This window comes from Sarcophilus harrisii, chromosome 3, assembly GCF_902635505.1.
Source record: "Sarcophilus harrisii chromosome 3, mSarHar1.11, whole genome shotgun sequence".
NCBI lineage: Eukaryota > Metazoa > Chordata > Mammalia > Dasyuromorphia > Dasyuridae > Sarcophilus > Sarcophilus harrisii.
In genome coordinates this window covers 468,860,442-468,871,665 of record NC_045428.1, presented here as the reverse complement: position 1 = coordinate 468,871,665, position 11,224 = coordinate 468,860,442, and the positions used below count along the sequence as shown (strand labels likewise).

Sequence of the window (11,224 nt, the reverse complement as noted above, 5' to 3'; positions counted from 1 at the left end):
CAGTTCTACTGATTGACTTCCAGTGCTGGGTAATCACTGCTGGGTACCCTAGTTCTCCGGGTTTCAGTGGTTTACAATTTTCTTTCTTGAAAATCTGCTAGATTACCCACTTGCAACCAGGACAGACTCCCAAGGGGCTCACAGGAGATTCCCAGGTGTGTGAAAACTGAATGCTCTTTGCCCTGGGCTCCCTGTGCTGTAGTCTGGAATTGGCAGATTGTCCTGTCCCCCTGCCCATTTGAAACAGCACTGTTCTGAAGCTCTTCCAAAGTATCTTCCTCTGGAAATGTGATGTATTCCAAATATTTGTGGCTTCTGTGACTCCAAAACCAGTTTAGAGGCTTAATTTGCTCTTGGTCTGAGAAAAGGTTGATGGAGAAAGTCCCACTTTGTAACCTCTTCTATCTTCAAACCCCTTCTTTCTTCCTTTGAATAATGTTTGTTTGATTCTAGCTGCATTTGCAAGAATTGATAGCAAACCAGACATCCTTGAAAAATAGTTTGGTGATCTAAAATATTAGAGCAGACTCCCTGGTGTCTACCTGCCTTCTTCAAAGGCAACAGATTTCCTTGATGCAAAAATAGGAAGGTGATTAACAGAATTGGATTTCTAAAACAAACTCCTTATAGGACTGCTGAATATATGAACTAAGTTTAGAGATAAACATGACTTGGTTACAGGACAAACCAGTCAACTGTAAGGAGGATGATTAAGAAATACACGACAGTGAACTATTTTTTTTTTTTTTTTTCAAGGAGGGGAAGGAAATCTAATTTGATTAGCTTCCAGATCAGCTGTAAATAATGAATTGGAGTGCTCTCCTAAACATCTTCCACATTGAAATAACAATTTTTTTTTCTTCCCTAAAGGAATTTTATTGAGGCCAGCATTAAAAGTAGCTTGATTGAGTTTCAAACCTCCACTATATAAATGTTTACAATTTGAAAGGATGCACTGGAATTATATTGGCGTAAACATCTAAAGCAACATAAAAGCATCAAATAAATAACTAATTATAAATGTAATTATCTTTAAAAAGTAGGGAGGGAAGCTGAGGAGGAGATCCTAAAACTATAATAGATGAGCAAAGTTCATGACTAAACAGAATTAAGAGGGATGACAAAACAAAATGAAAAGTTTTAACAATCTGAAGCTTTAGTACGAAATTAAAATGGTTGCTAACTAGAAAATATTTGAAAGTTTCCTCAATATAGGAATTCAATTAAAATATATGACTATAGCTTGTTATACAAATTATCAAAGTATAAACAGGTCAGGCCTTCTAAAAAGAAGCCAAGATATTGTCTATATGGAGGAGGGGAGAGAAACGCCAAAAGACGAGCCATATCAATTTCTCCACTGTCTAAACAGGCATAGGAAGGCATTGTTAGTGAATGATACACAATCTTGGTAAGAAGAGCTTTAAAGATATCTTACCTACTGAGAGAGATCTTATCCTTTCCCTTCATTGAGACTTTAAGCAAATACCCTTTCTTTTGCCACCACTGACTTTTTGAAAACTTAAATTTAATTTTGATAATTAGTGACAGACTGTTAGGGTATGCATTGTCCACAAACCAAATTTTAATTGGTCACAAAATTGTCTTTATTTTACCCTGGATCTCTTGTGTGAGTAGGTAGCCTGATTCATCATGAGTGCTCTAGAGTTGTGGAACTTTCAACAGTTCTTAGTTTTGTATTGGATCACACAAGTCCTCCCCATACAAGGTTTCTCTGAAACATCACTTCTTATGGCACCATAATATTCCATCCTATTCCTGGACTATTACATGATGTCTAAAATTAAGATCAATGTTTTATATGGAAGGCTCTTTACCTGGCCACTTACTCCTGGACTCCAAAGGTCATGGTCAGACCTTGAAGAAATGTAAACTGGGAAACTGCCATCTTTTGTTTGTTCAGCTTTGGCTGAAATAGAGCACTTTCCTCCAGTTGTCATTGAAGGCCCTGTGGCTTTCAACTGCCCAAAGTCTCTAAAAGGCATCAAGGATTAGAGGGAAGAAGCCCTGGCCTTAGGTCTTTCTTGAACCCTTTCTAACACTAAGATAGGTGGCAGCTGCCTTGGGTGCCCCTAGGTTCTCCCTGGTCCAGGGCTCTGTGGGTGCTGCAGTATGTCTCTCTGGGTTATCCCACTTCAATATTTGATGGAAGGGTTTGATGAATTCTCTCTCCAATTGAATCTCTTAAATTTCAGTCAATATTTTTTTCTGATCTTCTCTCGCTGTCTTTTTTCCATTTTATTTTCTGTGTGTTTCTCTTCACTTTTCTTCTTAACTGTTTTTTATATCAATTTCTTTTTTTCTTTTTTCTTTGCTTTTTTTTTCTTTATCTGAGTCTGAGCTGTGGTCACTTGAGGATGAGGAGTCACTGGCACTGGAGGAGTCTTGCATTAAGTTTAGGAAGTCCCATGTATTCAAAGTTCTTGAAAAAATATTTTGACAAATTCTGCTGGAAGAAGTAGTAGTTTCTTCACTCGATGTTATACATTCAAGAACACTCCATGGAAGTGAATCGGTATACAAGAGATGAGCAAACATCTTGGCAACATTTCGCAATTTGTTTCCAAGCGATGTATGGTATCATATTGTTCCTTGAAAATACCCTCAAAGTATTCCATGTATTTTTTTCAACATGCAGAAACGCCCGGCCAACAAGCCAAAAAATTTTTCATATGTCCTCCGTTGGGCACAGCAGTCAAGTATCATGTTGCAAAGTTCTTTTGTTTGGCTGTCAGGGAACTCCATTTTCTTCTTTTTTTTAAAATTTATTTATTTAATAGCCTTTTATTTACAGGTTATATGCATGGGTAACTTTACAGCATTAACAATTGCCAAACCTCTTGTTCCAATTTTTCACCTCTTACCCCCCACCCCCTCCCCCAGATGGCAGGATGACCAGTAGATGTTAAATATATTAAAATATAAATTAGATATACAATAAGTATACATGACCAAACCGTTATTTTGCTGTACAAAGAGAATCAGGCTCTGAAATACTGTACAATTAGCTTGAAGGAAATAAAAAATGCAGGTGGACATAAATATAGGGATTGGGGAGCTCAATGTAATGGTTTTTAGTCATCACCCAGAGTTCTTTCTCTGGGCATAGCTGGTTCAGTTCATTACTGCTCCATTGGAAATGATTTGGCTGATCTCATTGCTGAGGATGGCAAAGTCCATCAGAACTGGTCATCATATATAGTATTGTTGTTGAAGTATATAATGATCTCCTGGTCCTGCTCATTTCACTCAGCATCAGCTCGTGTAAGTCTCTCCAGGCCTTTCTGAAATCATCCTGTTGGTCATTTCTTACAAAACAGTAATATTCCATAATATTCATATACCACAACTTATTCAGCCATTCTCCAACTGATGGACATCCATTCAGTTTCCAGTTTCTAGCCACTACAAAGAGGGCTGCCACAAACATTCGTGCACATACAGGTCCCTTTCCCTTCTTTATAATCTCTTTGGGATATAATCCCAGTAGTAACACTGCTGGATCAAAGGGTATGCACAGTTTGATAACTTTTTGAGCATAGTTCCAAACTACTCTCCAAAATGGTTGGATTCGTTCACAACTCCACCAACAATGCATCAATGTCCCAGTTTTCCCGCATCCCCTCCAACAATCATCATTATTTTTTCCTGTCATCTTAGCCAATCTGACAGGTGTATAGTGGTATCTTAGAGTGTCTTAATTTGCATTTCTCTGATTAATAATGACTTGGAGTATCTTTTCATATGACTAGAAATAGTTTCAATTTCTTCATCTGAGAATTGTCTGTTCATATCCTTTGACCATTTTTCAATTGGAGAATGGCTTGATTTTTTTTTTAATAAAGTAGAGTTAATTCTCTATATATTTTGGAAATGAGGCCTTTATCAGAACCTTTGACTGTAAAAATATTTTCCCAGTTTATTGCTTCCCTTCTAATCTTGTCTGCATTAGTTTTGTTTGTACAAAAACTTTTCAGTTTGGTATAACTGAAATTTTCTATTTTGTGATCAGTAATGACCTCTAGTTCTTCTTTGGTCATAAAGACCTTCCCCTTCCACAGGTCTGAGAGGTAAACTATCCTGTGTTCCTCTAATTTATTAATAATTTCATTCTTTATGCCTAGGGTGCTGAACCCATTTTGACCTTATCTTGGTGTACAATGTTAAGTGTGGATCAATGCCTAGTTTCTGCCATATTAGTTTCCAATTTTCCCAGAAATTTTTATGAAACAGTAAGTTCTTAAGGGAACTCCATTTTCAGCAATTTAGCACATTCTTCAAAATCTAAACTTGACTGAATAGCAAGATAAATTGTACGACAAAATGACACTAGATTGATTTCTGTTTTGTCATGGATAGTCTTTTTGTCCTTCATCTTCATCCCCTTCTTCCTCATCTTCACTACTTCTAGCATCTTGATCTGTATTTGAATCATTGTCACCTTCATCAAGAATTTCTTTTTTAGTAGTTTTGTATTTCTCTTCATTTTCCTTAAAATTTGGATCCAGCTTGAAAACATCAAGTACATCCTCTGGATTATACTCATGTTCCAGTGGAAGCATATGCGTGAATTGGTCTTCATCTTCCTCCACAAGATCAAGTCCTTCCAAAATAACAGGGTGATCCTTGAATCCATCCTTACGTACTGCAAACATCACTTCAAACATATTGAAAACCCACATAAGTCATCAGCATTCTTATATATCACTAATAAAACCCAGCAGTTAGAGTTAGAGAAATTCCATTTAAAGTAACTACTGATAATATAAAATATTTAGGAATCTATCTGCCAAGGGAAAATCAGAAACTTTGAGCAAAATTACAGACAACTTATCAAATTAAGTCTGATCTAACTAACTGGAAAAATATTAAATGCTCTTGGATTGGGCGAGCAAATATAATAAAGACGACAATACTACCTAATCTATTTATTTAGCGCTATACCAATCAGACTTCCCAAAAACCTATTTTGATGACCTAGAAAAAATAACAACAAAGTTCATATGGAAAAATAAAAGGTCAAGAATTTCAAGGGAATTAATAAAAAAATCAAATGAAGGTGGCCTAGCTGTAATGGATCTAAAATTATATTATAAGGCAGCAGCTACTAAAACCATCTGATATTGGCTAAGAAATAGACTAGTTGATGAATGGAATAGGTTAGGTTCAAAGGACAAAACAGCCAACAACTTTAATTATCTAGTGTTTGACAAACCCAAAGACCCCAGTTTTGGGGATAAGAATGCATTATTTGACAAATTGCTGGGAAAGTTGGAAACTAGTATGGCAGAAACTAGGCATTGACCCACGCTTGCCTCCGTACACCAAGATAAGGTCAAAATGGGTTCATGATCTAGCCATAATGAGATTATAAATAAATTGGAAGAGCATAAGATAGTTTACCTCTGACCTGTGGAAGAGGAAGGAATTTATGACCAAAGAAGAACTAGAGATCACTATTTACTACAAAATAGAAAATTTTGATTACATCAAATTGAAAAGTTTTTGTACAAACAAAACTAATGCAGGCAAGATTAGAAGGGAAACAAACTGGGAAAACATTTTTACAGTCAAAGGTTCTGATAAAGGCCTCATTTCCAAAATATATAGATAATTGACTGTAACTTATAAGAAATCAAGCCATTCTCCAATTGATAAATGGTCAAAGGATATTAACAGACAATTTTCAGATGATGAAATTGAAACTATTACCACTCATATGAAAGTGTTCCAAATCACTATTGATCAGAGAAATGCAAATTAAGACAACTGAGATACCACTACACACCTGTCAGATTGGCCAGAATGACAGGGAAAGATAATGCAGAATGTTGGAGATGTGGGGGAAAAACAGGGACACTGATACATTGTTTGTGGAATTCTCAATACATCCAGCCATTCTGAAGAGCAAGCTTGGAATTATGCCCAAAAAGTTATCAAACTGTGCATACCCTTTGATCCAGCAGTGTCTCTACTGGGCTTATACCCCAAAGAGATACTACAAAAGGGAAAGGGACCTGTATGTGCCAAAATGTTTGTGGCAACCCTGTTTGTAGTGTCCAGAAGCTGGAAAATGAATGGATGCCCATCAATTGGAGTATGGTTGAGTAAATTGTGGTATATGAATGTTATGGAATATTCTTCTGTAAGAAATGACCAGCAGGATGAATAGAGAGGATTGGCGAGACTTACACGAACTGATGCTGAGCAAAATGAGCAGAACCAGGAAATCATTATATAACTTAACAACGATACTGTATAAGGATGTATTCTGATGGAAGTGGATTTCTTCAACAAAGACAAGATCTAACTTGGTTTCAATTGATCAAGGATGGACAGCAGCTACACCCAAAGAAAGAACACTAGGAAATGAATGTAAACTGCTTGTATTTTTGTTCTTCTTCCCAAGTTATTTATGCCTTCTAAATCCAATTCTCCCTGAGCAAAAGAAAACTGTTAGGTTCTGTACATATATATTGTATCCAAGATCTACTGTAATCTATTTAATATGTATAGGACTGCTTGCCATCTTGGGGAGAGGGTGGAGGGAGGGAGGGGAAAAATTGGAACAGAAGTGAGTGCAAAAGATAATGTTGTAAAAAAATTACCCTGGCATGGGTTCTGTCAATAAAAAGTTATTTAAAAAAAATCATATTGAACTTGTTTGTCAATTTCAGATTCATGGAGAATATTGTGAAGACGTTCAAATATATAGCATTAATTCCTCTAGGTGATACTTCTGTTTATTTTAGGCCACACTCTAAGAAATCCAATAGCTACTTCAACGCTGTCATCTGTTGGTCTTTCAAGAAGTAAGGTGAGCATCTCTAAACAAAACTTCATGTGCCACATTCTGGTTAATTAGGTGGGCAACAAATTTTGAAGCAGTTAAATAAAGTTGCTTATCATTTCTTTGATAGCCTTTTCGAAAATTAAGAATTAACCTCTTGAGGGATAAGTTCACCAATGTTGGGGAATTGTGAATTTATAATTGCCACAAGGGCTGCATATACATGAGTAAAAATTGGAGATGCACTTTGTGCTTGCAAAACAGAGTGAGACAGCAATCCCGTCCCCTAACTATTTTCTTTAAGTAGTTCTTGAATGATAATCCCAATGTTAGAAATGTTCACTTTATTGATGAGACCATTGATTGACTTCTTTAAGGCTTCCCAGCTCATTGGTTGGTATGCTAAGCTGTTTTTATCTGATTTGTTCTTGCATCATCCTAAGCTTTGCTGGAGGAATGTAAGCACCACCTGTGTGAGTGAGGAGTAGATCCACATCATTCTTCTTTGGGGGCTCATCCTGAGATGAGCTCTGAGTTTGTTGTTCTTTCTGTACTCTCTGCTTGGTGAAGGAGATTTTTCTGTACCTTCTCAGATCTGAATCTTTCTCTCTCCCTATGTTTCTCTATCCCTCCCTCGCAATTCCATGGTACTATCATTAGAATGTCCTTGTCCTGAATATTCTTGATCTGATCTGCTGTGATCTGGGAATCATTCCCGCTCTTATCTTCTGGAGAAGAATTCCTTTTAGAAAGCTCTTTTCTTTCATAACCAGAATTATGTTTTATATGGGCCACGCTACTTTTCATTTTCTGCTGCCTACTTCTGTTTGTAGTAGTATATAGCAGTACACAAACTGCTCCAAATTGGCATAAAGAATTCAATGGTATGAATTCTCTAGTAGTTAGTATTTCCCTATTGATTGGAGAAATTTCATCTGGAGCTCCAATGTGCCGCCATAATGCAACACCACGCAACTTCAGGTTCCCCTGGCCTTCCCGCCCTACTGCGAGGGTGAGGATGAGGGCTTGTGCAATCAATAATTCAAAATAGCAGAGCTGGTAAAAATGCAAGCGTTAATTTCTCCTTACAAAATTAGCCCGGTTAGTTGAGGCCTATCTCTCTGCCTGGCTCCAAGAGATCTTGCCACTTTGTCCTTGGCTTCGGCTTCTGCTTTCTTCAGCCTCCAGTCAGCTCTGACTCGTGGCTTTTCAATCTCCAGTCTGTGGCGAGTTTTTTCTTCCAGTGTTCTGTCTCAGAGCCCTGCTGATGTTCTGGAGAAATTCTTCCTCGCTCCAAGAGCTTCCTCCATTTATGTGGTCTCCCAAAGGTTAACTCTCCCTTCTGGAGGGAGAGGGATTCTGGGTTATCTCCCAGAGTGCTTTCTGGTCCTGAGAGAGGTGTGAATTCAGACTAAGCCAGCCCTGAATTCTCGTGTGAACTCCATTGAGTACTTAGATACTTATGAGCTCTTTAAAGGTGTGAACACAAGCATTGTTCTATCAGTATTAGCAACTTATCACCTAGTAAGGATTCACTCTAAGGGGTGAACCAATAAGCACTGTATCAATTCTATTGAGTTAACACCAGGATTCTGACATCACCCTTGAGTTTTAACCTTGTTTCAAGTTGAGTTGACACTAGGATTCCAACAGAAAGGGGGTCCCTAGAATCATCTATTCAGACCCTTTCTGTGCAGATAAGGAAACTGAGGGTTCAGTATGAATGCCCAAGGTCATAATAGAAGAACTCTTCTTTGGCTTCTGACCCAAAGCTAATTCCCAAGTTGATTGTGCTTCTATTTCAATCGTGCTTTGAGCTCCCCTCCTTTCCTATCTCTCTAGGACACCTACATCTACCATATCTGAGAAGGGAAATCGGCAGGAGGATTCACTTCAATGTATTCATGAGTAGTTTTGTGACTTCTGCATAGTCAGGGAGGAGCTTGAAGGAATATTGTGTATTCCTGAAGGAATCTCTGTCCTTTAGTTGACTTCTCAAGGAATGTATCATGTATGCATCAGCTGCTTATCTGTGGCAAGAACTAGCCCCTCATGAAACTCAAGGATAGTACTTGGGAGAAATGACTAATCTCCCATGTCATTCATTAATTACAACCTCATGGCTAGCTCCTTGATGACCTAATACATCTGTATTCCCATGGTCAATAGCTAAGAAGGTGGGCCGAAGCCCAAAGCCCCTGGTCCATCCTTGGCCCAAAGCCTTCTTTGTCTGTAACCCCATAAAAGCCCCTGCTCTGAAGTGGCTCATTGGAGTCTCATCCATGGGGGAAAAAGTCCCAATTCGGGACTCATAGACTGAACATGGGACTCTCCAGCCACACATGATCAGAGTTGGTGCTCCCCCTAATTGGTGATGTTTTCTTTTTCTTCTATTCTGATTATATTAATAATTTCAGTGTGTTTAGTTTATTATCCTTATATGCTGGTTTTGTTATTGTAAAAGGTCTATTCTTTGCTGCTTTTAGTTATTATTATTATTATTATTAAAGTTTTTATATTTGGCTCCTGAAACATGCGTCATTTGTGATAACTATTCCAAACTTAAATCTCTCAACAGAAGCAAGTGAAGCAGAGTGCTGGGAATTCTATCTTCTGTTCAAGGGTCTATTCTTCTGGCTGCCATTGGGGCTGCCCCCAGAGGTCCTCACAAGGCTCTTGTGACTCTCCCTCCTCCACTGACCTCTCCTTCTTGCTCCAGTGTATCTTTGACCCACAACGTGAGAGCAGGTGGCTTTTGGTTCTTTCACTGGGAGCAGTGTCTGAGAGCTCCTGTGCTCAGGAGGGAGCTGGTACCAAGATGCCTTGGTCTGTGCCTAGCTGCACTCCAGCCCGAGTCCAGGACCCTCAGGGCTTTTTTCTGATCTTTCCTTGCCAGCCTCTCTTCCTTTACCAGATCCTGCAACGGTCCCATCTCCAATAGAAGGGAGTAGGTCACAATCGGGCTCTCTTCTGGTCAGTCGAACTCACTGGACCAGCAGTGGTCACCATGCCCATGCAGCTGTTTTTTCCATGCTTGGGCTTTATTCCACTGAACACGGGTTATTCTTATTCTGGAGGAGCCCAACTCTTTTGGACGGTCCAGCTCTAGCTGCTTCATCCTGCTTAACCAACATTCCTTCTTCATTGGCCTCCACTATCTGCCTTGTAATTCTGACCACTGAAGAACTTGCCCCACCTTCCCATAGAAGATGACAGGTTGAAGCAATCCAGAGTTGCTCTAGGGGGCAGGACCAAAAACAGGTGATACTATTTAAGCAGATTTGTTTTGGACTCAGACTTTTGGGGTCTCTAGCACAAGAGCCCAGAGTTTGAGGATTGGGAGGCTCATGCATTCCATTCTTCCCTGCCTCTGGTCTGGAGCATATCTGCCCTGAGATCTTATGGGACTTGTAGTCTTCATGTATTCCAGAGTCCCGAGTTCCCAGGGGCTCCCTCAAGTTGGACAGAGGTTCAGCTTCTCCCCATCAGCCCCAAAACTTGGAGCCATAGTAAAAACCTATTGGCCCAATCTTTACCTGCTCCTTCAACTTGGAGATCTGTCTTTTTTAGAAAATCATTTCATTGATGAATGTATAAATAGAATGTAGTTACCTGGAAATACACTAGCAAGTCTGGAGAAAATTAACCTTGAATCTCAAATATTATATTGAGGCAGATGCTTGATTTTTGCCTCATCTCTTACATTCACCTCTTGGATTAAAGTAAATTCCTTTTAGTACCTCAAGATTAATTAGGAAAAAAATGCATAACATTCTCTCTATTTTAAGAAAGCCTAACAATATTCATCCCAGATTTGAAGTTCAGGTCCAGCGTACAGACCAAAGGGGGGTTGAACACTGATCAGGAAGTGAAATAGTCAAACTCTTCAGTTTAACTGTTCTTAATATTTTAACTGTGGATGGATCTAGGCTTTGTCTCGCTAAAAGCAAATTTGGATTGTTTTACTACTACTGCAATTCATTAAAATACATGATGGCATCTTATGGATTTTAAGTTGGGTCTGCTTGTTAAATTTGTTCCTTGAAGGTTTCTCTGACAATGACTCCGTGGGTGAAAGCCTTCCAACACTAGCTTCTTCACAATGGGATTTTGGCAAAAGGAGTCCATCCTGCCTGCCCAGGGGCTGCTATTTTTCTCTGTCCTGAGTTCAGCCTCCAATAGAATAAAACTATCGCAGAAGGTTGCATCTTCTGTCAGCCTGCTGCAGCTGGAAGGATCTGATTCAATAGCTGAGATGCATTTTTTTTTTCTTATTAGACAATAACTATTTGTTTGCAGGCTTTATTTTAAGGTTAGAAAAGTTCTGTCAAATGTTGACTGGCCCTTTTCCCAAACCTCAGCTAGATCTATTTGACTGAAAGAGGGAAGGAGAAGGAACACCTTGAATCTAAA

General features: G+C 38.8%; 1 pseudogene; it reads right to left on the bottom strand.

Annotated features, from left to right (window-relative positions):
• Positions 1 to 1,527: 1,527 nt before the first annotated feature.
• On the bottom strand, positions 1,528 to 7,908 carry LOC100925006 (annotated as a pseudogene).
• Between the last annotated feature and the right edge of the window lie 3,316 nt (positions 7,909 to 11,224).